Source organism: Passer domesticus, chromosome 16, assembly GCF_036417665.1.
Source record: "Passer domesticus isolate bPasDom1 chromosome 16, bPasDom1.hap1, whole genome shotgun sequence".
Classification (NCBI taxonomy): Eukaryota; Metazoa; Chordata; class Aves; order Passeriformes; family Passeridae; genus Passer; species Passer domesticus.
This window is the reverse complement of record NC_087489.1, coordinates 12,325,180-12,351,349: the sequence shown is the minus strand read 5'-3', so window position 1 is coordinate 12,351,349 and position 26,170 is coordinate 12,325,180. Positions and strand designations below refer to the sequence as shown.

General features: G+C 39.3%; 1 protein-coding gene across 2 annotated transcripts in view; it reads right to left on the bottom strand.

Moving 5' to 3' along the window:
* The window catches only part of PMEPA1 (prostate transmembrane protein, androgen induced 1), a 263,958-nt gene that overhangs the window by 226,328 nt on the left and 11,460 nt on the right, over positions 1-26,170 (bottom strand). The window contains exons 2-3 of one of the 2 annotated variants that reach the window (XM_064391278.1): positions 12,105-12,295; positions 11,118-11,360 (exon numbers count right to left, since the gene is read on the bottom strand). The gene's annotated coding sequence lies outside the window, so the exon portion shown is untranslated. The remainder of the gene's footprint in view (positions 1-11,117; positions 11,361-12,104; positions 12,296-26,170) is intronic. The other variant, XM_064391277.1, reaches the window with a different exon arrangement.

Here is a 26,170-nt window from a genome sequence, read left to right as displayed (position 1 = left end):
TGTGGAATCCACTCCAGTTTCAGCAGGAGGCATAACTTCTTCTGACTTTTGAAACTACCCCTCTTTGTCCTGAAATATCTGGCCCCTGCATCCAACATCATAAATGCCTGCAAAAGCAGGTTCTGAAGGCATGTGGGTTGTTTGGGAAAATGTAGATTGGAATATAGCAGTAATTGTCATGGACAATGAATTGGTCTTTTAATGAAGCCCCATCATTAAAAAACCAAATCAGACACAGTGATTTCTTCCTGACACAGGCCCATTTCTAGGACAGGAGAATTCCCACCTCATCTTCAGATTTATTCCTTGATTTTTAAAGATACTTAAAAATTTAAGGGGGTGTGGAGAAGGTATGTTTTCCTAAAAGTAAGATTTTTCTGGCAGCCAATTTTAAAGCAGAATTTTTCTAATATCCTTTTAGCACCAGGGCACCAGAAACTTCTGAGACACCTGAAGGGAGTCCAGGGGTGAGACTTTCCCTGCCTACAACATCTCAGAAATGCAGCTGTTCTGCAGTGAATTTCTCAATGCATACTTTGTTTTTACTTAAGGCTGTACTTTGCACTGAGTAACATCATGTCTAGGGAAAGGAAACTGATCTCCTTCCAGTATTCAAAAATATTTTCTTTTTAGGTTCTTAACTCCCTCAGCAGTTAATACTTATAAAACAGCTCAGGAAAAAAAAATCATCACAGAAAATGAGAGATTCTTTGCTGAAGGGCCTCAGACCCTGGGCTTTCTTGGTTTACAGTGCATGCTTGTATAAATATTTATCTAAAAGAAATGAAGTGCTGGTATTACCGAGGACCAAAAAATTAATTCTGAAACACATGTTTTCCCCAAATATTAGTTTGTAAGATGATGATACAGTTTTGTTCAGTGTGTAAATTCAGCCATTGGATGTAAGATAATGAAAAGCAGCTCAAACTCCTTTGCTTTTAATTTATAGGTGCATTCATGAGGAAGAGGCCCCAGTTCTTCAAGCTATCCTGCACAGCTTGTCAGGCTGAATTAGAAACAAGCAGATGAAAGGCAATATCAGGATTCCTTAATTTTGTATAGTTAGTTCCTATATAGCATTTTTAAAACTCATTTGAAGAGAATCATTACAGAGTAGAAGAAATTTCAAGAAAAAAATTAAGAGCAGGTATGAAAAGGATTCAGGAGAATCTATAATTAAAGCCACATGCAGAACTAGAGCACAGTGTTCTTGTGCTTCCTTTCAATAATACTTCATAACCCTAAGGATATTATCCCAGTCAGGGGTCTGCTGAGCAGGACAAAAGAACATCCATATCCCAAACCTCTTTAAAGTTTGTATTTGGCAGGATAAGACAAGGGAGTGATCTTCAACACTGTTTTGTGTTCAGGGTGTGGGCTTATAAAGGCAGATGGAACTAAGAGCCAAGCCTTGTGCTTTTATGAAGGGAGAATTAAGATCTGAAAAGAAGGACCCTGGGAAAAAAATGAAAACCCAACAGCCTACATCATAACATTAAAAATTTGGAGCACTTTTAAACCAACACACAGTTCTAGGAAGATTGGCTGTATCTATGGTTTGTGGATTTGCCTGAGCAATACACCTGCAATCCATATAAGATCCAGCTTATACCCATCAGCTATTGCTGTCCCTGCCCTGTTTTTTAAACTTCATGTGAAATACTTTGATAAATTCTGTGGCACTACCTGTACATCCATTGACACCAACAAAACAAAGGGATACTCTCACCAGAGAGGATGGAAACAACATACTGGAAGAAGGATGGGAGAGAGGCAGCTTTCTGGATATGAGTTTCTGAGTGCAGATAGGAGTTTCTGAGTGCAAAACAGCCACAAACACTGTGATTCTGCTGAAAGATGTTTGGTGAGCCAAAAGAGATGCAAAAAGGAGAAGAAAAGAATCCTACAACTAGCAAATATGAGAAGACATAATAAAGAGACACAGGGCTGAAAAAACAGATGAGGATTCAGGCTGCTTAGATATCAAAGATGAATGCATCTCAGTAAAGATTCGATATTTACAAAGCCTTTTTTAAACTGCCCGTTCACAGAGAGTTAAAGACCTCAGAGCTGAGTTAAAGACCTCGAAAGGCTGATTCAGCCACAGCAGCTATGACAGGGTAAGGGAGCTGCCACCAGCCCAGATGTCCCTGCTCCAGGGACCCTCACACACTGTGGAGCTCCTTCCTGAGCTGGCATTTGGGAACAGCGGCGTGCAGAGCTCAGCACCCCAGCATGGGCAGCAAGGTGTGGAGGGAGCAGATCCCTTCTGGAGGCTTCAAACAAAAAACAAACCTTGGTGTTAGAATGTATTTGATCAGTCACGTGTGCCAAAGGCTTTTCCCGAGGAATGTCTGTGTACACATCTTTCAAAAGGGATCAGTTCCCTTTCAGAGACCTGTGGGAGAGGCAAATTTCCAAAAATGCTTCATGTTATCTGATAAAGCCAGCGTTTACTGGCATGTGCTCTATTAAAAATCTGGACATTTAATTGGATTCCTAAATGGAACACAAGTTCTTTATCTGAATTTTGGCCCTGGAAATCCCGTATTTCCATGATTCAGATACAGTGGGAGCAGCACAGCTACTCACTTCTTCTGCATTCTAATCCTTGCCTACAAGCAGTGTATGACTGATATCTCAGATATGTATTAAAATCGATGGAATGTGACTGTCTTGAATTTCCTTTTGGAAGAGGATCATGTCACTGGAACTCCTAACACCACGTGTTTGTGTTAGCCCAGCCCTTTTTCTGTTATCAGCAGAGGGACATGTGAACATGGAGCTGCATTAACTTTCTATGCCTGCTCTTTTTACATCTTATCAAGATATTTACTGGACAAGGACAAAATATTCTTATTCACTAATCTGGCAAACTCAAGAGTTTGAACTACAAACAAAGAGAAATACAGACTTGTACAACTGGAAAACTTTCCTGGCTTTCATTCCATTTCTGGAACTCCTATTGTCTCCTTATCTCTGCACTTTTAGTGTCGGAAGTTTATGACCTATCAATCAATGAAGTATTAAGAGTAACTATTAAGGACATATTTATGTGAGAACCATGTGTAGCTCTTGGCATCGTGTATGGCCTCAGCCTCCCTTTGAGCCCACTCATTTTTCTGGGAGCATTTTACTCTTGGAAGAATGTCCTACTGTCAAATTAGTCATTTAACCATTGACAGAATGCCTGCTTCTCCCATGTTCAATTTGTGATCTGTGTAGGAATAACTGTTTGATCCAGGCACTTCTGTGGGCAGACAGCTTTATCAAATGAATCATTAATGGAGAATGAAATTTAAGCACAAAAATCAGCAGAGATACACTAGAATTTGGTCTGGTATTTCTTCCTAAAATGAGGGACAGACCCTTTGGTTCTACAGCTGGTCCTGCCCATGGGATGAGGGGATCTTGCAGCTCATGGCTTCATTCAGTAATATTTTTCTCCTAACCAAATTCTGAGATTACTGCTCTTCCCATAAAAAAGCAGATTTAATTCCTGGAGCTAATGCAAGTGTGGCCATAAATTTCAAGGATAATAAATCCTCAAGACTGTCATCGGATTATTTGATTCTTTAGCTCAGAAGAGACCAGAAGTAGAGAAGGCTGATAAAAAATCTGAGATGTAAATAGGAGAGAAAAAGTGATTGAGATACTAGACTGAGATTCAAAATATGTAGTTTCAGATTTCTAGTTGATCTAAAGAATTAGTCATTATTATCTGCATAATCTCTAATCTCCCCATTTTACCTATTTTGTCTGTTTTACTCCTGAAGATTGATTAAATCTGAAAGGCAAAAACTGGTTTTACTCCACAGGAGCACAGCACACCCATAGGCACTTCTTGCTGTAATATTAACAAAATAACAAAGATATAAAATCAGCTCACACAGTCCTCACATGTTTGAATATTCTGAACTTTAGCACGTTTTAATTTTGTATTTACATTTCAGAATTCCAACACTGATTTTAAATACTGAAAGTCTGGGGACAACTTCAGGGTTACAAAATTTTCTGAGAAGAGCAGACAAGAAATGCAACACCGACTGAAACAAATTATGCCAATCACAATGAAAGCAATTAATATTTAACTTTGATTTCTTAGTCTTCTCTCCCTGTGTTTTACCTCCATAACATCCCTCCTATCTCATACCCTGCAATAAGCTCAGGCTGGAACAATCTGTTTAAAGGGCCTGAGGAGAGACAGGAGAGGAGGATATGGGGAACATGAAAGCAGCAACAAAGCCACATCTCCTCCTGTGATTACAAGAGGCAGAAGATCAAATATGAACTTTAATAGTAGCAAACTCAGGACTAGACTTAATAGTTGCAAATTGTTCCAAGTGCTCAGCACACCAATGTGCAGCAACAAGCAGAAATTAATCTAAGGAAAAGCTCGTAAAGGTGGGGGAACCCACCAGAGTGATAATGCATCATGGAGAGCTGTCACAAGAAATGAAAGTACAGCAGCAATTAGCAGACACAGTACTAAGCACTGTGCCACTTTCCCCATTTTAATTGCACTTCATCTTAGTCAGAAACTAAACTCAAGCTGAACTCTGTTGGAGATGGCAGAATTGACTCGTTTTGAAGAACACAATGGCCTAACAGTTAACTTCTACTTTTCTAACAAAATAAAGAGTAGGAGTTGGAGAAAAGAAATGCAGGAAGAACTGGGAGTAGTGATGGCTCAGAATGATTTGCGCAGAACAGTATTCATATTCCAAAGGAAGACCTCAGAAAACCCTAATATACCTCCCATTGCTCTCTATTAAATTTTGTGTACATTTCTACCTTAAACACTGTTGAGAACTCAGCTGTTCCTGAGGATCAGGTACTTTTTATTGGGATCCTTTCCTTGTTGGCTGGAGAGCCTCCATCCTCTTGTTCCTCCAGGAGAGTCAGGCACAGAACCCATGGCAACATCCCTGGGGCCAGACCAGCAAGTCCCTGGGCAAAGGGCATTTTGGGAAGGCAGCAGCACAAATAAATCCATTGGAGCTCGATGGGCAAAGCACTGGAGCCCTACCCCTGCCCTACAGCAGGGGTGAGACTCAGCCCTCCTCCATTTTTACCCTCATTGTACTTGGCCTAACTTCATAACTCACAAGGGCTTATTTTTGGTGGTGAAACACACAGTTGTCTCTTCCCAGCCTGTTTTTCTCCTTGTTTTTGAGGTTGCAAATGTTGGGAGACAGAGCTGCTTCCTGCATGGTACCTACCACTGGGCATCCCAGCATTTTGTTCTGCCTGTGGGTTTCTTTGGATGAGTGGATGTGAAGTGGAAACTACACGGGACAGCTCCGAGGAGCAAGATTCAGTTCCATATATTTACAGGAGTTCCTCTGCAAAGTGTTCTTCACAACAGATATCGTTTAGATGAAGAGATAGCTTTTCCTTTTGCAACGTGACACTGATCTGATGAAGTTTTTAAATCCAAGATTAACAATCATTCTTCTTGACATGACATTCTACTTTTTTTAGCTTTCAACGAGCTTTAATAACAGAGAAGAAAAGAGAAGAGAAAGAATTTTTGGCACACTGATTCCTCACACAAAACAATAACTGTTTTGGCATCTAGAGATGTCGGCTCCATACTGAAATATAACTTCACTTATTTTTACACATTGCTGGAGGAATTACCATTAGCTCTAACAAGCTCAATAAAAAATAGTGCCAATATGAGACCTCCCACTGAATAGAGAGAAGGTATGTAAATCATGTTCAGTGTTCACATACACATCATCACATTGCTCAGGAACACATCAAACGAGTGACCAAGAATGATGAGCCAGACCCTGGCATGTCTGCTGTGACAATAAACCTACATCTTCTACATATTCAACCCTCCTTGCTATCTTTTTCTTCTTATTTCTTTGTCATTAACAGACCTTAGTGTCTCCACATATTCTCTAGCAGAAGCACTAATAGTATGTAGCTTCTAAACCAAACCTATTTTAATGTAGTGATGTGCTTCCAGGATTTATACACCTGAACAGTTTGATCAAAGAGCCATCTCTATGTGAAGTCCTGTAAATCTAAAACCACACACAATGTAAGTTCACAAATTCCTAAATATAAAAAGTAAGCACACAAGCAACAGAATTCATTATTGATGCCAAGACCTATTTAAAACAAGCCTTGAAATTTGAATAATTTCTTCATTATGATTTCTGCTACCCAGAGAATGCAGAATAAGACAACACAGATCAGCCATCCAAAGTCCATCATTCTCTCAGTATTTAATTGCCCAGGACAGCACCACAAAGAAGTACTAATTCTTCCTGCTAACCATTCAAAACCTAATTTGTCTGACACAATGTTTCAACCCTGAATTGTATGATTTTTTTCACCATTATTTTCCTACAAGAACAAAATACCAGGTATCAACGAAGCAAAGAAGGCACATTTCCAATAACAAAATAAAGAATGATTCAGAGTAGAGGGGGTTTGAGACTGGCCCTTTTCAGAGCCTTGTGAGCAACCATTTAATGGCAATAACATGAAGAACCAGTAAAGGTCAGACTGACCGTCAAATGTCAGTCCCAGTCATTCCACTGGACCAGCTCCCAAGGCTCCTGACTCATTTTTTTATTCAGGCAAAACCAAAGTCCTCTGAGGGGAGGAGCTGTGTTTCCAGCATAAATATCAGACTGAGACTGAAGAACTGGTTTCAACTCACTCCTCCCCAAAGAGAATTCCTTTTTTGTTTCAGCAGAATCACATGGGACCACAACTAGAATCAGTCCTAACGATTATGAATGAAAAAACCCATTTGACTTGTACCTGTACTGTCTTTAACTGAGGTCCATAAGCAACCTGACTGAAGTGGAAAAAACCCACAATACTTTGAGCTTTTTGGATTAATTCTTCAATCAAGACTTAAGTCTGGACAGAATAAGAAATGTAGACTAAAATCTGAGACATCACTACCTGCAGAAGAAAAGCACCCACTGTACAGTTAAGTAAACCCAAAATAGTCCCATCATTACTAACTGCTAGACAGCCTCTTTCAGTGAAATTATTGCTATTGTGTTTCCCATGGAGAATTCAAAGTAAGAACCAGATGTCTCTTACTTTTCTGTAAATTCAAACCTAAGTGAAGTGACAGCTGAATAACAGTAAAGGAGCTATTCTGAGGTTTCCCATACAGAGTATGGAAACCACTTCCTTTGCCTGCAGGTGCTTGCATTGATTTCTCACATGGACTATGACCAGTAATTATGCCACTGTGAAAAGAAAGAACAAAAGCACACAACCCTCAGCCACCTCAAAGTACAATATTAAAGCTAAGAGAAACTTTTATTACAGATTTCTCCAATGAAATCCCTGGAATTTTGTCACTGTCACACCAATAAAGTCAGCACAGAACTACCACCAATCCCTCCGGAACAGTAAATTTTTAGCAGGTGTCAACAGTAAGAAGATTAAATATGACCATGGTATGCTGCAGTAGCAAGTCTCCAAATTTCATCCAACTCAGCTTCTTTTTTTTGTTTTTGTTTTATTTTTTTTCTTATATTTGAGCTCTAACCATAAAGTGTAAACATGTTCCATGTCAGGCAGCAGGAACACTGATCATGGATATCAGGGAGAAGTTGCTGAGCCCAAAGTGAATTAGTCAGCCAAGGAAAGATGGGTGCATTGGCCACCTTGTCAAACTTGTTAAGAAAATTAGCAAGAGAAATAAGAACCAAGGAAGTAAAAATTCCATATCCTTTTAGAACTTTCTCCCTCATCAGAGTGGGGCTTTTGAAGAGAAATATGCAGCCAGAGGATCAAAACCATGGTGGTTTGGTAGAGATAAGTGCATACGATTAAGAGTTTGTTGTCCCAAAATCCTTGTTTATGCAGCAGATAAAAAGCATCCAGATGTCACCAAAAATAAATGCCCTGTTCTGTACGCTGCACCGTACGTCACTCTCACATGCTGCCGAGTTTGACATGGATTCAACAACCAGCAACAGATGGTTCAGTTCTCTGCTTCCAGGGTGTGAGTTTAATGCTTTTTTTAGGAGGTATTGGGGCAATTCTTCTCTGCCTTTTATTTAGGCTAGAAATTAAATTAATTCACTGCCGAAATACTTAAAATACAGAGGATATCAGAGATTGGTAATGAGATTTTTTTAATTTATTTCTTAATTCTGAGAATTTATTAGAGTTTTTCTTCTTTTAATTTAAACCTAGCAGCCAGAATTCATTGTGGCACTACCCTTCCAGGGACTAAAATTTATTTCTGGAGTGTAAAACAACCTGTAAATTTATGGGTGCTATATAAATAAATAATCCAGTATTATTTTTGTAACTCTAAAGCATGTTGGCTTTTTCAAGTTCACATGATGAATCTGGAGTTGGGCCCAGGATTTTTGGAATAACAACTTATATATTGTTACATTAGTGCAAGATAATTCTGTGGATGCAAAGATATTGAAAACTTTAAAAATCCTTGAGAATGGTGGTGGTTGAGACATTTAGTATGGAAGGAAATAACTTTCCTTGAACAATGTGTTCTGGGGTTTGGGCTTTAGGAGGTTTTTTCCCTCTGTCTGAGGTTCTTTTTATTTAATTACAATTGGTAAAGGGTTTTAGGACATCATTAGGTCATTGTTTATAGCAAATCATCCCTCTCTGCATAAGAGGTATAACTTAGACATCTGGATTTAATTTTTTTGTTGTTGTTTATTTGTTGTTTTCTGGTTCGTTTCTTTGGGGGATTTTTTTGGAGGTTTTTTTTTGTTTGTTTGGTTTTTTATGCAGAGATAAGAATTTAGATTGTGTCCTTCATTAATTTCCACAAGAAAATGGCAAATCTTCCTTCACAGATATCATGGGCCTCCATGAATTGATTCCAGTGCCAACTTCCCCTAGCAAATCCTGAGAACTTGATTCTTTCATAATCCATAACAGTATAAAACAGATAAAGACAATAGTTTTAGTGATGTAAAAGTAATCTTGGTACATTTACAAAAACTATTACCTGTGCAATGAGATGTGAAAAAAAGAAATCTGAGAATTACCAGCACAGTAAGAGATCTCCCAAGTCCCTTTCCTTTTGTTATAAATACAAAATGCTGAGTTTATTTTATTTATTTGAATATTTCCCTTCCAGAGTGCACAGCTGAGGGACTAAGAATGATTTCTGCTGAGCTATGAATATCTCAAATTAATATTCCCCTTAGCAACATTCACTGACCAAATTAGAAGACTTGCCAAGTTTTCTCTGGCAGGTGATGTTGTCAGTGCTCATATTTCTTTACAAGGTTACTATCATAGCATGCTCTTCTAAAGTGTTTGTCAGTACCTTGCTACAACTATCCAGTTCCTTTAAGGAAAAACACATATCAACATTTTTGTAAAAGTAAGAATTTAGACTCGACAGAAATTCAGGACTTAATCCTAGAGATTCCACTCACATTAATATTCTTACTGGCTTATTGGATTTTCTCTGTGACTGAAATACAGCTACACAAAGGACTGTGGTCTTTTGACAGGGAGAAGGGAATTTCTCTTAACTAGTCCCATCTAAACGTCAGCGCCCACTGTGCAGATTCCTTCTGCAGTCAACAGAAAGAAGAACATCTGGAGAAAGTCAGCACTGATAAGGTATCTCTGACAGTAATCCCAGGATACTTTAAAATATCCCTCTACCCAGGTCTCTGTCCTTGACCTTAAGAAACCACTCTGAAAGTAAGGACACCACCTCATCCTCCCCTGCTCAGTGTCAGCTCCCAGGTTTGAGATTCCCCATTTATTATGTCAAGATATTATAAGGCCCATAAATCAAACAATTCTGAACTGGTTGACATTACAAGTAAAATAATTTTCTACCTCTTTACCACACAAGGTGGATCTAAAACATTTTAAGGAAGCCAACAGAACACATCACCTGGAGACCTGTAGGCAAACCACTGTTTCTAAATAATTTCATTTTCCAGACAATGCATTTCACTACCTACAGTAACTCTTGGGCTGCATTCATCTGTTTCAGAAATTCTTTCACTCACTTTAAAGCTGAAACACCATTTTTTCTGTAGTCAGTGTTGCCTCTGGCTCCATGTCATACTGTCTTACTCAAAAGCCAAATCAGATGTGAAAAACAACTCGGTAATTAACCAGCAATTTGTATACAAGATAAAATATCTCCCTAGTAGGGGTATAATGGAATCATTATTGAAAGCTGTCTAAAAGCACTATGTGGAAATAGAGAGAAAGATGTTTGACCTCAGCTATAGCAATTTCACAAATAAAGCCTTAATAATAGGCTGCAATCACACTTGGCTGGGCATTATTTCCCAGACACGCAAGGTCTGCATTACAGGGCCAGAAGCAATGAGTCACTGCCAGCTGCCATGATGGCACAGGGCAGCTTGCTATTCTGTCATAAGTTGTTTCATGCACATTGTGAAAGCTTCTGGACATCTGATCCCTCAAGAAAACAGTGTCTGTCTAAAAACAAGAAGGTAGGGAGTTTCCTCCATTTCTGAGGCTTCATTTAAAGTTAATTTTTTGAAGGTGAGCAAGGGAATCAAATTATCCTTTGCTCAAAGATGCCTCAAAAGGTACCTTTTTTAAGACACAACTAATAAAGGAGGGTTGAATGCTTTCCACCCAGAGGCCACACAAACACATGTGTTTGATGTTATGTGGCCATTCACATCCCTGAGCACCTCAGGCTACGATCACCAGGCAGTGCTGCACTGCAAAACAAACCCACAATGCTAAAAGGCTGCACAGCTTTTCTGCCCCAGTCCCTGTCTAGATCCTCAGCTGTCCAAATTCCCACCAGCTGCAAGGAAGAATTGGAAAGCCAGCCGAGTCTAGCAGTTCTAAGACAGCTGATGATCTGTGTCAGTAAAAGCCCTTATGATCACTGCCGTGCTTTAGAGACTGTCTTGTGTTTATGTCTTTTTGCCCACAGAGTATCTGCTATTTCCTCTTGTCTTACAGGCATGACAGTGGTCACACCTTCAGCAAAAGGCACAGGTTTATGTGACTCTCCAAAGGTTTGGAAATGAATAATCAGAATTCAGCAAATTCAGCTGACTGAAAGCTTACACAACTTGTCTGAATGTCTTCATTTTTGCTAGTGTATCTGAGGTTCTTAGAGATTGGCTTACCTCATGAGATTTCTAGGATTCCTCATTTCTAAACTTCCTGGAGATAATCCTGTCTCTTACCATGCTGACACTGCTGAGTCTGCTCCTGGAGAGTGCCCAGACTTTTAGAGGCACAGCCAATGTTGGACATATTTTGCAATAGCTTCTTAAACATTCAGAGGGAAATCAGCAATATATCTTGTTGTAAGGTGATGAGGGTCTTCGTTTTTCTGACACACATCATCTGGTTCTCCAGTCTGCTCTCTGCAATAAACAAGTAAGACAGGAGTCAAACTTCAAACACACACTGCTGTTTTCAGTAGTTTTTACCATTTCTTATTTCCCACTGACACTCTCTGCAGATCCCATACGGTGCTCACACCTCTTCAATACCTTAGAAAAACCGAGGGAGTGAGATCAAGTTGAAAAGATTGTACATAAATTTTTCTACAGAGGGAAAAATCACAGACAAAAATTTCCTGCTTGAGGGTATAAGGTAGCCTCTACATGCCTGAGGTTAGGACAGATGGGCCCTTTTGAGCATATAATAATTCCAGGATTGTCTGCTGTAGGGCTTCCTTGCAACTTTTTCATGTGGGACTGGCCACTGCCAGAGGTATGGATTGGACCAGATGGCCACAGCCATGACAATATAGTGGTACATTTCCTGTCTTAGCATTATAATCAATTGTTAGTTTTATCTGATATGCTGTCCCCTCACATTATAATAAACTTCAAACTTTTAGCTGCTACAAGAGAAGTTTTTCTCTTCAGTCAGCAACAGCGTTTGTCCAGTAACTAAAGCTGGGCATCATTTAACATCAGTTTCTCTACTACCACAGAAAACAATTACACAATGGCTGAGTCATATCTGGGGTTTGAAGATTGAATTTCTGCTTAAATTCTTCAGAACTAGGGAACCTGAAGCAATAGTTTTGCAGATTTCTGGAAAAGTACTATGAATGTTCCAGCCTGAAATTCTAGCTACATAAAGGAATCCTGCCTTACTTTTAGTGCATCTTTCATAGTGTTCAGATTGAAGCTGCAGAGGAAGCAAGTTGAGGAGGAATGGTTCTCACAAGAAAGGACAATTGTATCACTGCAAAATTGCGTGTGACCCAATTCAGAGCACAAAGCACCAGGAAAGGCAAAGACAGCTGAGACAGCAAATTCTCAATCTGAACACTTCTGAAATCTTCCTGTAGGTAAAAGAAAGAATAAGACACAATTAAGGAGAAAAAGGTAATGAATGAAATTATAGAAACTGTTTGTTTGAATCGTAATAATGAAGGACTGAGATAGATCTTCACTTAAACAAGGAACTCATGCTGGAGAATCCCATGTTAGCTGTTCACAGAAGCTGAATACCCCAAACTGCAAGTACAACCAAGTTTATGTAATAACATTTATCACACATTATTTAGTCAGTCAGATACCCCAGTCGCATTCTGGGATGATACAGAATAGTACAAATCACATTTCATCACAAACACTGCTAGAATATGGAAATCCAGTCACAACTATTTAAGTATAAATAAATATTGTGAATGGAACAATTAGAAGAGCAACAATCCCTAAGTTTTTCCACATCAAAAATATAGTCAGCATCTGTTTGTATTTGAACACACACTGAAAGCAGCTCCTTAAACCCACAGATTTCACAAGTATCTGCTTTAGTAGCTCTATAAACTTTCAGACTGTGATGTTTGCTGTGTTTAAATCTGGTACTGATGCACCTAGAAACAATAATGAGAAAACTGAGGCACATCCTGACAGCTCACCTGCTTCTGACCTCAGGGGGAGCTCGGCTGGAGTAAGGTGAAGCATTTCAAGGCACGAGCCAGCTTGAGTCTGAAGGTGCCTTCATGTCACATAGGCACTCAGATAAGGTTCTCAAAGATTGTTACAGAATTTTAAAAGGCTTTGTCGAGTGAATCCATTGCCTACATGATAGATATGACAAATGATTGCACACCATCTTAGCATTTCCTGTCTTTGAAGTGATGTGCAGAGCCTAAGATAATAAGATCTCCAATAATGCTCTAGAATCAGAACACAAAAGAGTCTGCCAGAGGCTCAGTTCCCCTGCAATGCAGGGAGACACAGTCCAAGCAACATCAAACACGAGAACAAGTGAGAAACTATTCCTTGCTTCCCTTGCTGTCTTAATAAACCAAATCAGCCTAAGCAGAAGTAAACAGCATTTGCCAAAAAGCATCAGTAGAAAACTGATCATCATTTAGAACTGATGATAACTTTTTGTTAGAGTTGTGCTAATTCTTCAGTTAATATGTTAAAAGAATGATAATGTTTTAATCTGCCTTAAAAAAAAAATAACACTTCAGCCAATCATTGCAGTTCTACATCTCTCATAGCTGGAAAAACACTGAAATGCAAAACATATATTGATCAGTAATATTTTAGTTTTCAGAAATATTAACAGCAGTTTCAGCTTTAGAAGAAAGAGCTGCAGCCCACAGTGAATGTAAAATACTCTAGTATGCATGAACTAGCAATGGCAAAGATGTGCTATGTTTACCATTAGATGAATTTTTCTTTTCATCCCTATGTCCCAATAACCTGCTCTCCCATTCCCTGTGGAATGCTGTTGGCTTACACCACAAAGGATATCTTCACCCATAAGGCCAGAGCTGTGTTTGTTTCTCCAAAGTGCCCCATGAAAATATAAAGTATCTCTTAGGCAAGAGTACAAACTCATCAGAATTTTGTGTTCAGACAGCTGACAGCTCTTGTTTCAGACTGGGGTAGCACCTCACTGCTAGAATTCACATTCTGATTCCTGATAAAACCCTTCTGTGGTTGCTTTGCTGCTTCCAGCAATGTCAGCCTTTTTCTGCTTTTGTTTTGTCTTACAAATGTGCCGTCCTTTGCCACAGTCATCATTGTTTCGTAATTTTAAGATTAATTCATGAAACTTGAAGTGATTCATAAGATGCCCTCAAGGTCAGAGCTAAAAGGAATCATGAACAGAGTATGATCCTTCATGACTGACATGGCAGTGAGTGTCTCAGTGCTGTGAAAGGCAGGGATAATGGGAATTTTTACATTTCACAACAATACTGAAGGTTACTTTACAAGCTCCTAATTCATATTTTCCAGCAAAAAGACTGCCAAGCATAAAAAAAAAATATTTCTGCTTAGGCCTGGTATGTGGTGTGGTAGGGCAGTGTGAATGGTCCATCAGCCCCCGGGAAGTCCAGTGGAACGTGGTGGAACAAATCCCGAAGGCAGCGCACGGATGAGTAATGGTGTTACACTGGATCAGGGTTACATGAGGAGAGGTGAACAATGGCAACTGTATTTCCCAGAGCCTGGAATTTCTCTCCATTATTTTTTCTCTTCTAGCAACAGGACTTTCTCACTTTCCACTTTTCTTTGGGAAAAACATGCCAGTGACCAGACTGATCGCAACCCAGACAACCACATTAAATCAGTACAGATTTTACCATGGCAAAGATATATCCAAATTACCTTGTGCATGTTTATCTATTTTGAATAAAGCAAAAACAAACTAGGTAGCTCAAAATTAAGAAGATGTGGTGGTTTCAGATTGAAAACTGAAAAACCAAACAAAACTGAAAACTGAAAAACCAAACTGCAAAACCATGACATTAAACATTATGATGAACGGATTTTCTGCATCACTTATGTAATGAATAAGTAGTAAATATTATTCTCTACTACTTTGAGAGGAAATGACAGTGGAAAGTAGAGGAGAAAAAAGGAATTTAAAACTCCAAAATAAAAATAAATTCTAATTCAATACACACTACAGCTAAATCTGATCAAGTGCTGAGGACTTCACAACAGAAGCAGCATCTTTATCCTGAAGATTATCCTCCTCCTCTTACACCGAGTTCTCTTCAAGGCACCTTTTTTTTTCCACATAAAAATGCCTTGATTGATAATGAAATTCAGTGACAAACCTGTGGGTTCTCCAAAGACAGATTGCAACTTTTGGAGAATTATTGTGTCTCCTAAAATGTGAACACAGACTGTTTTGCTCAACAATTCCAAGAGATGTCAGGAACATGGTAGGTTATGCATGCTGTTTGCTTTTGCATAACACAGACTTCTGTAACATGTAGGAGATCTCTCATCTTGAAATTAATTTTTAAATTAATTTTTCCACAATTCAGCACCATATTCCAAGTAATATAAAAGACACAAGGCACTGAAATCCCACAAGGAACTCCAATAACATACTATGATACCTTGTAATTTATGAGATTCATATGAGAGTCTTTGCACTGTGGAAACAATTTTACCAAGATTGCATACGAAGTGTGATCCTTCAGTATGACAGTGTTCTAGTGTTCTCTGTCAGAAAGCAATGTTTGTTTGGGGATTTTTCCTCAGCACCAAAATAAAATTGACAGAATACAGTGATGCAAAGAATCAAAAAATCATCCTTTTACCTTCAAAGAATCTTCAATCTAACCCCTAAGTCTAAACTTCTGACAAGGAAAGGAAAAGGTAGAACATATCCTGGTGGTGACAATGAAAGGAAATGGATTTTTAATACGAAATAGGTCACCTTTATGACCAGGTGTCAGCTGTGAGTGAGTGATGGATGCCTCAGAGAGATGTTTCAACCTACAGATGTATGAGTGACACATGAAAATTGTCAAGCAGAAGCTGCTTGCATAAAAGACAGAGAACGTAATGAAGAAGTGGTATCTGACCTTTAGAGGAGAGAAAAATGGAGAGGGATTGTGCAGCTGACTGATACTTCTGCAAAAACAAAAGTTAAAGTTCAAGCTGTACTACAATCATACTGGGGCTTGTTCTTTCTCTTGTACAAATTACTACAGTCCCCATGACCAGCAAGATAACATTACCTGAAGTAAGAGGTACAGAAAGAGGTACAGAATTTCCCTAGGACTCTGCAAGTATAAACATTTAATTATTCTTCCTTTTTTCATGGATGGGTTCATCATATGCTGTTTGTATAACCAACAGCCAAAGGTAATTCTGGTTCCTTCTTACACATTGCTTACCATGCCTAATTACATCCCGTGCTTTTTCTGACATGGATTTCTCCCTAAATTTCTATACACAGTGCATTCACAACAGTTCTCTCCACAGGGTGCTGCAGGGTGGTGGATTGTGTCCCTGAAACTGGGAGATGCTCAAGGAAGGAGAGGCAGGGAGCACTTAGGGCAAGTTCCTCTCGACCAGGCTCTCTACTGCCCTCAGATTTAAGAATGGTCCCTCCTCCCCAGAACTTAATTTATACAATTTGTCAAGAACAAAGAATGCACAGATTAGTAGCTCCGTATTAATCAGCTGAAATCAGCCCCTGTCATTCTACTCCCACAAAATTGAAAGGCCTTTCAAAGAATCAGTGCCTCAGAGCTCTGGATAATCATCATTTAATATTTGAAACCACCACTCAGGAGGTACCTATCTATCAACATGTCACTTCACACACTAACAAAACAATTCTTCTTCCATTGCACCTGAGCTCAAGAATCTCAGGGTGTTTTGGAAGCAGTAAGCCTGAAAATTCTTATGGGAATCTTGTGATTCCCAATGAAAAGGTTGAGTTGGGACCTCAGTGGTTGCTGGATTTTGGGAAGAACTCAATACGGACCAATGAAAATTAAATTTCTTTAAAAGCATGTTTAGCTTAATGCTTAAAACTTGAAACAGCAGAAGTGGTCATTCACCTTTAATTTAAGCCATAGTCTGTCAGGAGTTACTAATGCTGCTCAATCCCCTATTAGATCAGAGCCATCATAGAACACAAAGTCTATCACATGCAAACAGAATTTGTAAAATGTTTTATGCCACTTGATCATAACCTCAGAAAAGTATTGATTAAATTTAAGATATAAAGAAAAGAATGCTAATGAGAGATAGCAAGGCTGCTGACACATCAACATTTAAAAGCACTTGGCGGAGTTATTTCTTTTTATCTATCAAGAATGACTTTTGCATATTTTTATAGTCTAAAAATACAGGATTAACTGCATCTGTTAGATCAATAGCATAAAGTATCAATGCTGTCATCCATAAACACCCAGTCAGTTTTATGAACCAGATTATTAGTAGTTAAATATTTAAAGCTGCTTGCCCTTTGGATCTCACTTTGATGCTTGTAGCCAGAACATACTATCTTCCAACACCACATCCAGGCTCCACAGTGTGGGAGGAAGATTTTGAACCAGACCAAGAGCAAAATTAATTTTCCATCCTTCCAGACATGAAAAGAAAACCAAGAATGGGTTCAAAACAATACTGTACATTTTGGCTCATTAGAGACTGTCTTCAAGGAACGATACAGAATGAGCCATATGAGAAAAGGCACAACAAATTTCAAGGGACAGAGTTAGGAATAAAGGTTTGGTTGTTGCTGTGAGTCCTGCCACACACAAAGCAATAGCCCAGCAAAGAGTGAATCATCCAGCCACGCTTGCTTTGTCTCCTTTTGTTTCATGACCATCTCTTTCCCCTGCAGTGTTTGTCACCCTCAGCCCTCTCTGTTCAAGTCCATATCATTCCCCATGATTTGCTCCCTCATCCCCTGTCCTGGTTGGTTAGAAAGCTTAAAAAGTAAATATATACCAGAGACCATCTATTACAAGTAACTCATTGAAACAATATTTAAATTAAATCAAAATGACTGGATGTCCAAAATCTGGGAGAGCACAGGCAGCAGCAGAATTGGAGCTGTTTTTATCAAGAGTATTCCAGGAGCTGATTCAACAATCCCTGGCATGTCTATGGGAGAGAGGCAGTGAGGGGTGGGCAGGGAAATGGCAATGCTGTGACATGGTCCTTTCATCCAAAACAGGGTCAAGGCAGCAGCAACCACAGCACAACACATTTAACCTGGGAACACGATTGTCTCCCTGGAATTGTGCCCATTTCCCCAGGGTACTCGTCAGGCTGTGCACTGAAATATAACAGTTGGTTTCAAACAAACCCACAGTTATATGACACTGAAATTTTAAGACTGAAATCCTGCCTGGTTTCCTTTCATGGTAACCAAGGAACAAACTTAGCGCTACAGAGTAAAAATCAAAGGAATCCAACAAAAAAAATATAGTATTTTGCTAATTCTTGGTGTCCAGTTGCATCTAAAATGACTCCTGTTTTGTCTTTTTCAGTTCCTCCAATTGCTTATTCTCTTTGTGGGCTGACCAAGATGCTCTGAGCTGTCTGTGGCAGGTGGGACAAGACTCACATTCTGTGGACACAAAGAGGTTGAACTTCAAAGGAGCACTTCAGCATCCAAGGCAAGGAGAGTAGGCACTGAGGTGTGGAAAGGATGCTCACAGAAATAAGGTTACAGTGAAATGTGGGACACCTCTGTAGACAACATCTGTGTACAAGCAACAAGAAATGGGGACTATTCTGGGCTCTGTAGGAGATGCTCTGCTGGGACCTGACAGAGATGGTTCTGATGGAATTCAGAGAGTGAGAAAAGCACAAATATTAATTACAACCAGACCAAGGCTGACTCCCAGAGTCACCAAGCACAGACCTGATTTCTAAAAATAAGGGATATATTTATCTAGCACGCTGTCCCCATGATTGCTACTTAGCTGCATCACACAGGAAGCAATCCAATGTGTTCATAAATTTGTATGAACTGTACTGGTAAATGAAATAATAATTATCTTCCCAATGGATTCCCATTGATTTAGAAAATGCACTGAATTATTTTAAATAAAAAAGTGGATGTTTACAGATGTCACAGTCAAAGAGGTAGTGTGGCACAACCACTTTGCTCGCTACTGCTAATAAGTCTGTCATCATAACAAATTAGCATATCTGTGTAAAAATATACACGTATTTGCATATATTCATGTGCAGACATTTCCGTTCCTGTTTTAAAAGTACTTCACAATGTCATCTCAAACCCTGTAGTCAGTATTAGTATTTATATGAAGTCAGTTAAAGTTAAGATGCCAAAATAGTGCTTTTGTTTCCAGGAGACCTCTCTGTCAATTTATTTCAATTTAACTATAGCATATTAGTTTTCTCTAAAAAAGAGGAAAGAAACAGAACTGAGCTTTTTGTCACTTGGAATCACATTATCTCCTAAGTATAATTCACATAAAACAAATTATGAGGCTGATCAAATGCTCTGTTAACATAATCCTTTAATAATAATATCACTTAGATCTTAAACTGCTTAATTAGATTTCAGTCATTGCAATCAACAGCCTCATTGAAACTGTTCATCTATAATTTATACTCTTTGCATTTTACTGTTCATTTTAAAAACAGCATTAACAATAAGAGCCAATAGTAAGTAGGAAAAAATAGAAAAAATTAAAACCCTCTAGGTTTTGGGGTGAACTTAATTCCTGATTCACTGAACATCAGTGAAGATATTTCAACTGGTTTGAATGGATTAATGATTTCCCTTTAGGAAAAATACATTTGGACTTTAGCCACACATCTAGATACAGCTTTTGCATCTGACCACAAATCTGAACTGAATAAGTTGTGCTTTTATTGGAAAGTTGATAAATTAAATAGAACTTTCAGACACTTGAAGCCTAAACACATTCAATTTAACTTCCAGTCATTAATTTTTCTAGATAATGAAGGTGTAAAGACCAGGCCTAGACAATGCAACATTTGCTGAAGTCACGTTCTTTACTTTAAAGACATGTTTACTGAGAACAATGCAGAAGTGTTCTGTAAGGAAGTATTTGTGCATTTTTGAACATTAGAAACAGCCATACCCAAAATAACTTTTTTTGAGTGCAGATGGAAATAGGTCATCCAGGAGTAGATGACTTACTGTCTTGGAATAAACTACAATTATATCTTCAATTGTAAAGTACAACCTTTGGGTCTGGCCTGCAGGAAACAGAACTCTCCATCTGATACCAGCTCCCTGCACAGCACAGATGGGATATTACAGCTCCAGGACTTTAGATAAGATTTGAGGATTGTGGTTCCTCTTTGAACAGAGAATATCTTCATGTGAACAAGTCAGGAGTTTTGCTTTTATTCCTATTATTTTAATAGCCAGATGTTTATCTGTTGTTATTGCAAGATGGTATGTTTATATACTTCTAGATGTATACATATATTCCCTTTAAACACACAGTGATTGGTTAACACCTTGGTGTTTCTTCAATAACTATTTTAGCTGCTTAAACTGAACATATTTCAGTAGCTCCTTCCTAGCAGTGCCCACAACAGACCCCAGCAGGATTTTAACACCCTTCCCTCTAGAGCATTCTGCTGATATGCTCAAAATATAAGTGTAAACTAGCAGGCATCTGCTAAGCTACTAGGGAAGTATCCAGTAAGTAAATAAATGCATCTGGGTTGCAGCCACTGAGATTTATAGCACTTTTCCCCGATTTCCTTTTTCACACTACAGTAAATACAGTAATGGTGCTGGCTAATAAACAGCCATAAATCTGCCTTCCTGTGTTTATGATGTTTGCTGATTGAAAAGTAATGCTGTGAAACTGATGAAGTCAGGGACTGTGAATGCAAGAAGGTTTTGGGTGCTGGGGGGAACATGTTTTTAGTACATTTGAAACAGTCCATTTTGCAAGAGGTCTCTACTCCCACATCAATAAGTTGGGGTTTTCTCATAACCTTCACCCCCTCTATTTTCCACATGTTGTAAACTAGATTTTTATTCCTAATAAATTCAACAGATCCAGTGCAGATGTAGAATAGAAGAGGAGGTCTGGAGTTTTGTGAACATGGCTTCTCACCAACAACTTAATTCAGTTCCCATGAAGTCGTCGGAAAAATTCCTGTAGACTTCCATGAGAGTTGAATTGGGCTTCTGTTACTTCCTTCCTTTCACACTGTTTCTTTTATCCCCCTCTTCCATCCTTGAGGGCAGTTTGGGAGCAGTGGTATAGAACACACAGCTGCTCTTCCAACTCAGTTCATAGAGCCCTGCACCAAACTTCTAAAAGTGCAGCAAATGTTGGCTGCAGGATCTCTGCAGGCAGAGAGCACCCTCCCAGGAATATCCATACTGATTCTGTCAGCATCTCACATTCTGCTGACCCTGATGGGGCTGTCCGTAAAAGTCAGACATTTCAAGTAATGACACTGATGAGAAAAGTGACAGTGGGGGGTTTTTTTCAGACATTTGGAGGTGTTAGTTTGAGAACAAAATCAGAAGCAAACACAAAAGGTGACTTAATTAGACAACTTTAGAAACTCTGGAAACAACTTATTTTATCAACTAAAGGCTTGGCACTTCTGTATGTTGGAAGTGCTATACACTTGTGAAAGGTAGCTCAAATATTAATTAAATCAGTTTGCAGATGTCAAATCTGTGAGATGTCAAGTGATAGCTAGAGGGAATTAGCTGTGTTTATATTTAAAAAGAGAGGAAATATATTTTCCTTTCTACCAATGAGAAGACAGACACTGTTGGCATCAGGCAAGAGAAGTTCTTTGCAACTTCTTTGCAATCCATCTCCTCTTGCCCATGTATCCCCTTCCCTCCTGGCAGATGGGCTAATTTCAGCATAGTTTAAAGTGAATTCCCTCAAAGAAAACAGTTAAGACAGGCCTAGCGATGCTGACCTGTAAAAGGTCTCTCAAGAGGAGGCACAGTTTCATTTTAACAACCTTTATCCCCTCCAGCAGTTACAGCTACCAACGCTGCAGACTGATATAAAATCCCCAGGGCTACAGGAACCTCAATACAAAGGAGCAGGTGAGACTTTATGACTGACTGAACAAGAAATCCCATTATTTTCCTTCCACAAGAGCCCATGCAAGAGTCTTCCGCATCTCCTCAGAGTGAAACCTGCACTAATGCTAAAGGGGGAAACTCTCAAGTCCAGCAGGTTGCTACACAGGGAGAATTCCCTCAGGAATTGTAGTGGACACTCTCCTTCCCAGCTGTTATTGACTCCTCAGAACTGCACAAGCCAGGACAGGTGAACTGTCAGGAAGTCATCAAAGTTCACAGACTGGGGGTAACATCCATTTTTATTCCTGGTTTTGATACACACAAAATGCACAGAGCTAGCAGTTTTAGGACTGACGCAGGTGGGAAAAAATACCTTTTTGAACAGGAGAATATTTTACTTTCTGTAACCAAACTATATTTTGCTCAATAATACTTGAAATGGGAGTTAAACTGTACACCAGGACTAGCATAATTTTAATAGATATTTTGCAGTAGGAGAATTGAAAACTCTACATTTCAAATGCAAAAGAGAAAAACAAACCCTGTGCAGCTCTAACACTGAAAGGTCACTGCTTATCTTGCTTTATCCCTGCTATGCCCAGTTTATAATTTTTTGCCATATATGAATCTCCGGACCCATTTTTATTAGTGCTAAAATAGACTGTTCTCCCACTGTCACACCATCTGTCTTTTCCTCCTGCCTGCCAGTACACAGAACATCTAGGAGTTGTTCTGAAAGGAGAAAAATGGGAAAGAAAGAAAACTGTATTGTTTTGGTCACACACTCTGCTGGTGACAGCCTGTTTCCAGCAGCGACTGTCTCCACAGAGGGACACATTCAGCCTTCGCCAGCCCGTGACACACACTGAGTTTAAAAAAAACCCAACAAAAACGCAAAACAAAACCCTCACTGAAATGAGGAGAAATGAGATTTGCTTTCTGCTCTCCCACTGTGTGATTCCAGAGAAGGGCAACTCCTCCCAGTATCAGCACTGCCCTGTCGACATTTCAGGTTCTGTCTCGGAAATTTGTCCTGACAAATTCCTGATTCAGACTGAGCCTGAATCAGCACCAGCAAGACCTGTTCACAGCACACACCAGGAATGGGATTTTCAGAAAGTGACAGCAAACACAATATGGGCTGTTGGTGCCTTTTTAGAATTTACTTTGACTTTAAATGTAAAAGCTTTTGGGGGGACTTTTTGATACAGGTATCAAATTCCTTTTCTCCCCACATAACAGCTCTTTGTATGACTGGCAATCCAGGAGACTGCAAGCTCCACTTATGCTCAAGACAAGAAAGAAATGAAAACGTCCTGAGTGGCACAAGTGGGGCAACAGGCTGTTATTACAAGAGTGTCCTCACAGATAATTTTATACCTGCCTGACACAGCAGTCACATCTCATGAAACAAGCTGGATCACTCACATTGTGTTGTGTGTTAGAAATAGCTGCAGACATTTTTCTAACGGGAGCACATGGAATCAATGGTCTGTCAGCGGAAAAAGAAAAAGGTAGAGTGAGAATGCATCATTCAGAACAGATGATGAGACTGACCATCACCCAAGTCCTGTGAGGCTCTACAGGAGAGTGAGAAGGACTGAGAAGCACAAGATTCCTGTCAGTGTTCAGTCTCTGTCTACTGCATTTAATACATTAAACTCGTACCTCAAGAGAACAGTCAGGCTTGCTTAGTCCCTGGGATGTGGAATGAAGTCACCTCCTTGTTTTGACCATAGGATATTTCAAAAGCAATAAAAGAGTGGGTCATGACAAAGAATGAGGGATAAAATAGATTCAGAAATACAAAAACCCAGAAAGTTCTGGAAGCCATATTTCCCACTTGTTTGCATGCATGAGCACTTAATAACAAAACTTAGTTTCACAGAAATGAATCCCAGCAGTGTATGAGCCCATTCCAGTATGTGACAGCACTTCAGAGCTCGGACTGAGAGGCTGCTTGGACAAAATAGAGAGGGACAGCTCTGGAACTGGGGAGCTTCCATTTCCTTTCCATCCACTACCAGAGCAACACAGCTTCATAGTCTAACAGTCCTTGCAACATCCTGGCTTTTTCCTTTGGGCTAAAAATGAATTGGCATTGAAGCCATTTGATTTTTCAAACTTTTAAGATTTTCATGGGAAAATAGCACCATCTGTAGGAAAAGAAATGGACCAAATTTGATTAAAATATGCATCTATTTTCAAGCCATTAAGCACAAGTTAGGATTTCTAAGAATAAATACATTCTTTAACAAAATTGTATCAGATTTTACCCTCAGAGAAAGTCAAATGGACTTTTGCTGGTGTTGTGAAGGAAGGACAATGCCATTCCCACCCCATGTTAAGAAAAAAGGTGATATGACAAAATTTTTTCTACTTTAATCCCTGCTAACACTGTTCAGAAGGACAATCATATTGATAGCCTACAAACCCCAAGTTCTTCCCCAAATACCACCATGACAGCAAAGTTATATCAGGCTATTGTTAGAACTATCTTTTAGTTATTGACAGGGAAAAAGAATCAGCCTTTTCAGTAAAGTTCTCTGACTGCTGGCCAATTCTCTTTCTAACATATGCATCTTTTATCCTAAAGCACACATATGTACTAGAGAATTTGGCTGCCTGGTGTGAATGAGTAAAACATTCAACAAGAGAAGCAGCTCCATAAAGACACAACAGACTTCTAGTTGCATGTTCTTATTTAATGAGAAGATGAACATTATCTCAATTGACACGACACTAATAGTGGTAGTAACTATTCTGTGAGCCATTTCCTCTCTAAAGAGAATCAAAAAACTCCCATTGCTAAATACTCACTAGAAAAAAATCATTTCTCTGGGACTGAGTCCTACTTCTACCCTCACCTTGCTGGAAAACACTGCAAAATCATTTAAAAACACAGTTTAAAATACAAGGAAAGTCTACTGGCTTTGGAAACATTCATAGTTTATCTCACAGTGCTTGAAATGTTTATATAGACTGTACCTTATTTCTTAGCATGAACACCATTTGATTCTTTGGAAGCCTTTAAGATGTATCATGACATTTGTTGCTTTTAAAGGTAGCATTTCAATTAGCCTAATGATGGTTTCCTAGGAGAACTGAAGATCCACTTAAAAACACTGCACAGATCAGAAAAGCAAATGTGTGCATGTAGACGTGCTTATGTCTGTCTTCATCAGATAGTCAGAACAGTGTTGTTACTTGCCTGTGGACTTCTCTCTTCTTAATTTAGCCTTCACATTTCACTCCAGTTTCTATAGTGACCTTTATTTCTTAGTGACAGTTGAACTATGCCTGAATGTAAAATTTAAGAGCCATCCTTGTCCACATTGCCTGCGAAAATCCTTAGGGATCTTTCATAATAGCTGCACCACAGCTGCACAAACTGATAATTCAAGAGATATTCCACTTGGCATGGAACTGATAGTTGCATCAGATAACATTACTAATGCCATTTTATTTGTCCAGCCTTGAGGTGAGATGTGGAAGAGCAGAGTGTTAACAAAACCCCAGCAGCAGTTTATTCCAGCAGCGCAGCTGTTCCACAGGATAACAGAAAAGCGTGGCCCTGCTGAACCCAGCCCAGCCCAGGATGGGCAAAGGGCTCACAGGAACAAAGCACACTTCTTTCCAGAACTACATCAACGTCTCCCTGGGAAGTCTCAGGGGCATGTAAAATCAATCTCTCACCACTGCTGGTTTTGAAGCTACAGAACAAGATGTGAGGAGTCAAAGAGAAAGCTCTTAGTTCAGCTCCTCCCAAGAGCCAGCTGAGGGCTCATCACACATGAAATGCCATCCTATTCCTTTTGGAAGCATTTCTTTCCACAGTTCATAAGAAAAGTTTATATGATCAGTTGAGGAGGGGACACTCAAAAAGCATCAGCAGCTGCAAAATCAAGTCTTGAATGAACTGAGGCAAAGCTTCAAGACAGCACTGATGCCAGGTGGCATTAGCCTGCAGTGAGATCTGGGCATAAAAATAAGATACATGTTGTTCTCATCAATGAAGCACACCGAGCCTGTATTTAGTAAAAATTGCAAATTTGTTTGAACAGCCCAGGAGAGATTAATCAAAGACTGATTTGTTGCAATCTGCCATTCCCTCACTTGTCTTACATGTCTGGCTTTGAAGTTGGAGAGTGACTTTGAGTCTCTGAAGTTATTTTCCATTTTCTGACATAACACCACCAGCTGTTGCTGCCTTCTGGGATGAGGCAGCCCAGGTAAATTCACCCATATGGAGAGAGCTGGCTAAAGGGAGCCTCCACTGCAGTTGCACACTCATTCAAGTGCACACAGACACATTCTGCAGGGTATTCTACTCCAGGCTAAATTTCATTTAAGCTCTTTCTGAATCTGAAAACCTTAAACGAAACAGTGAGATTTTCTTATGGTCTTC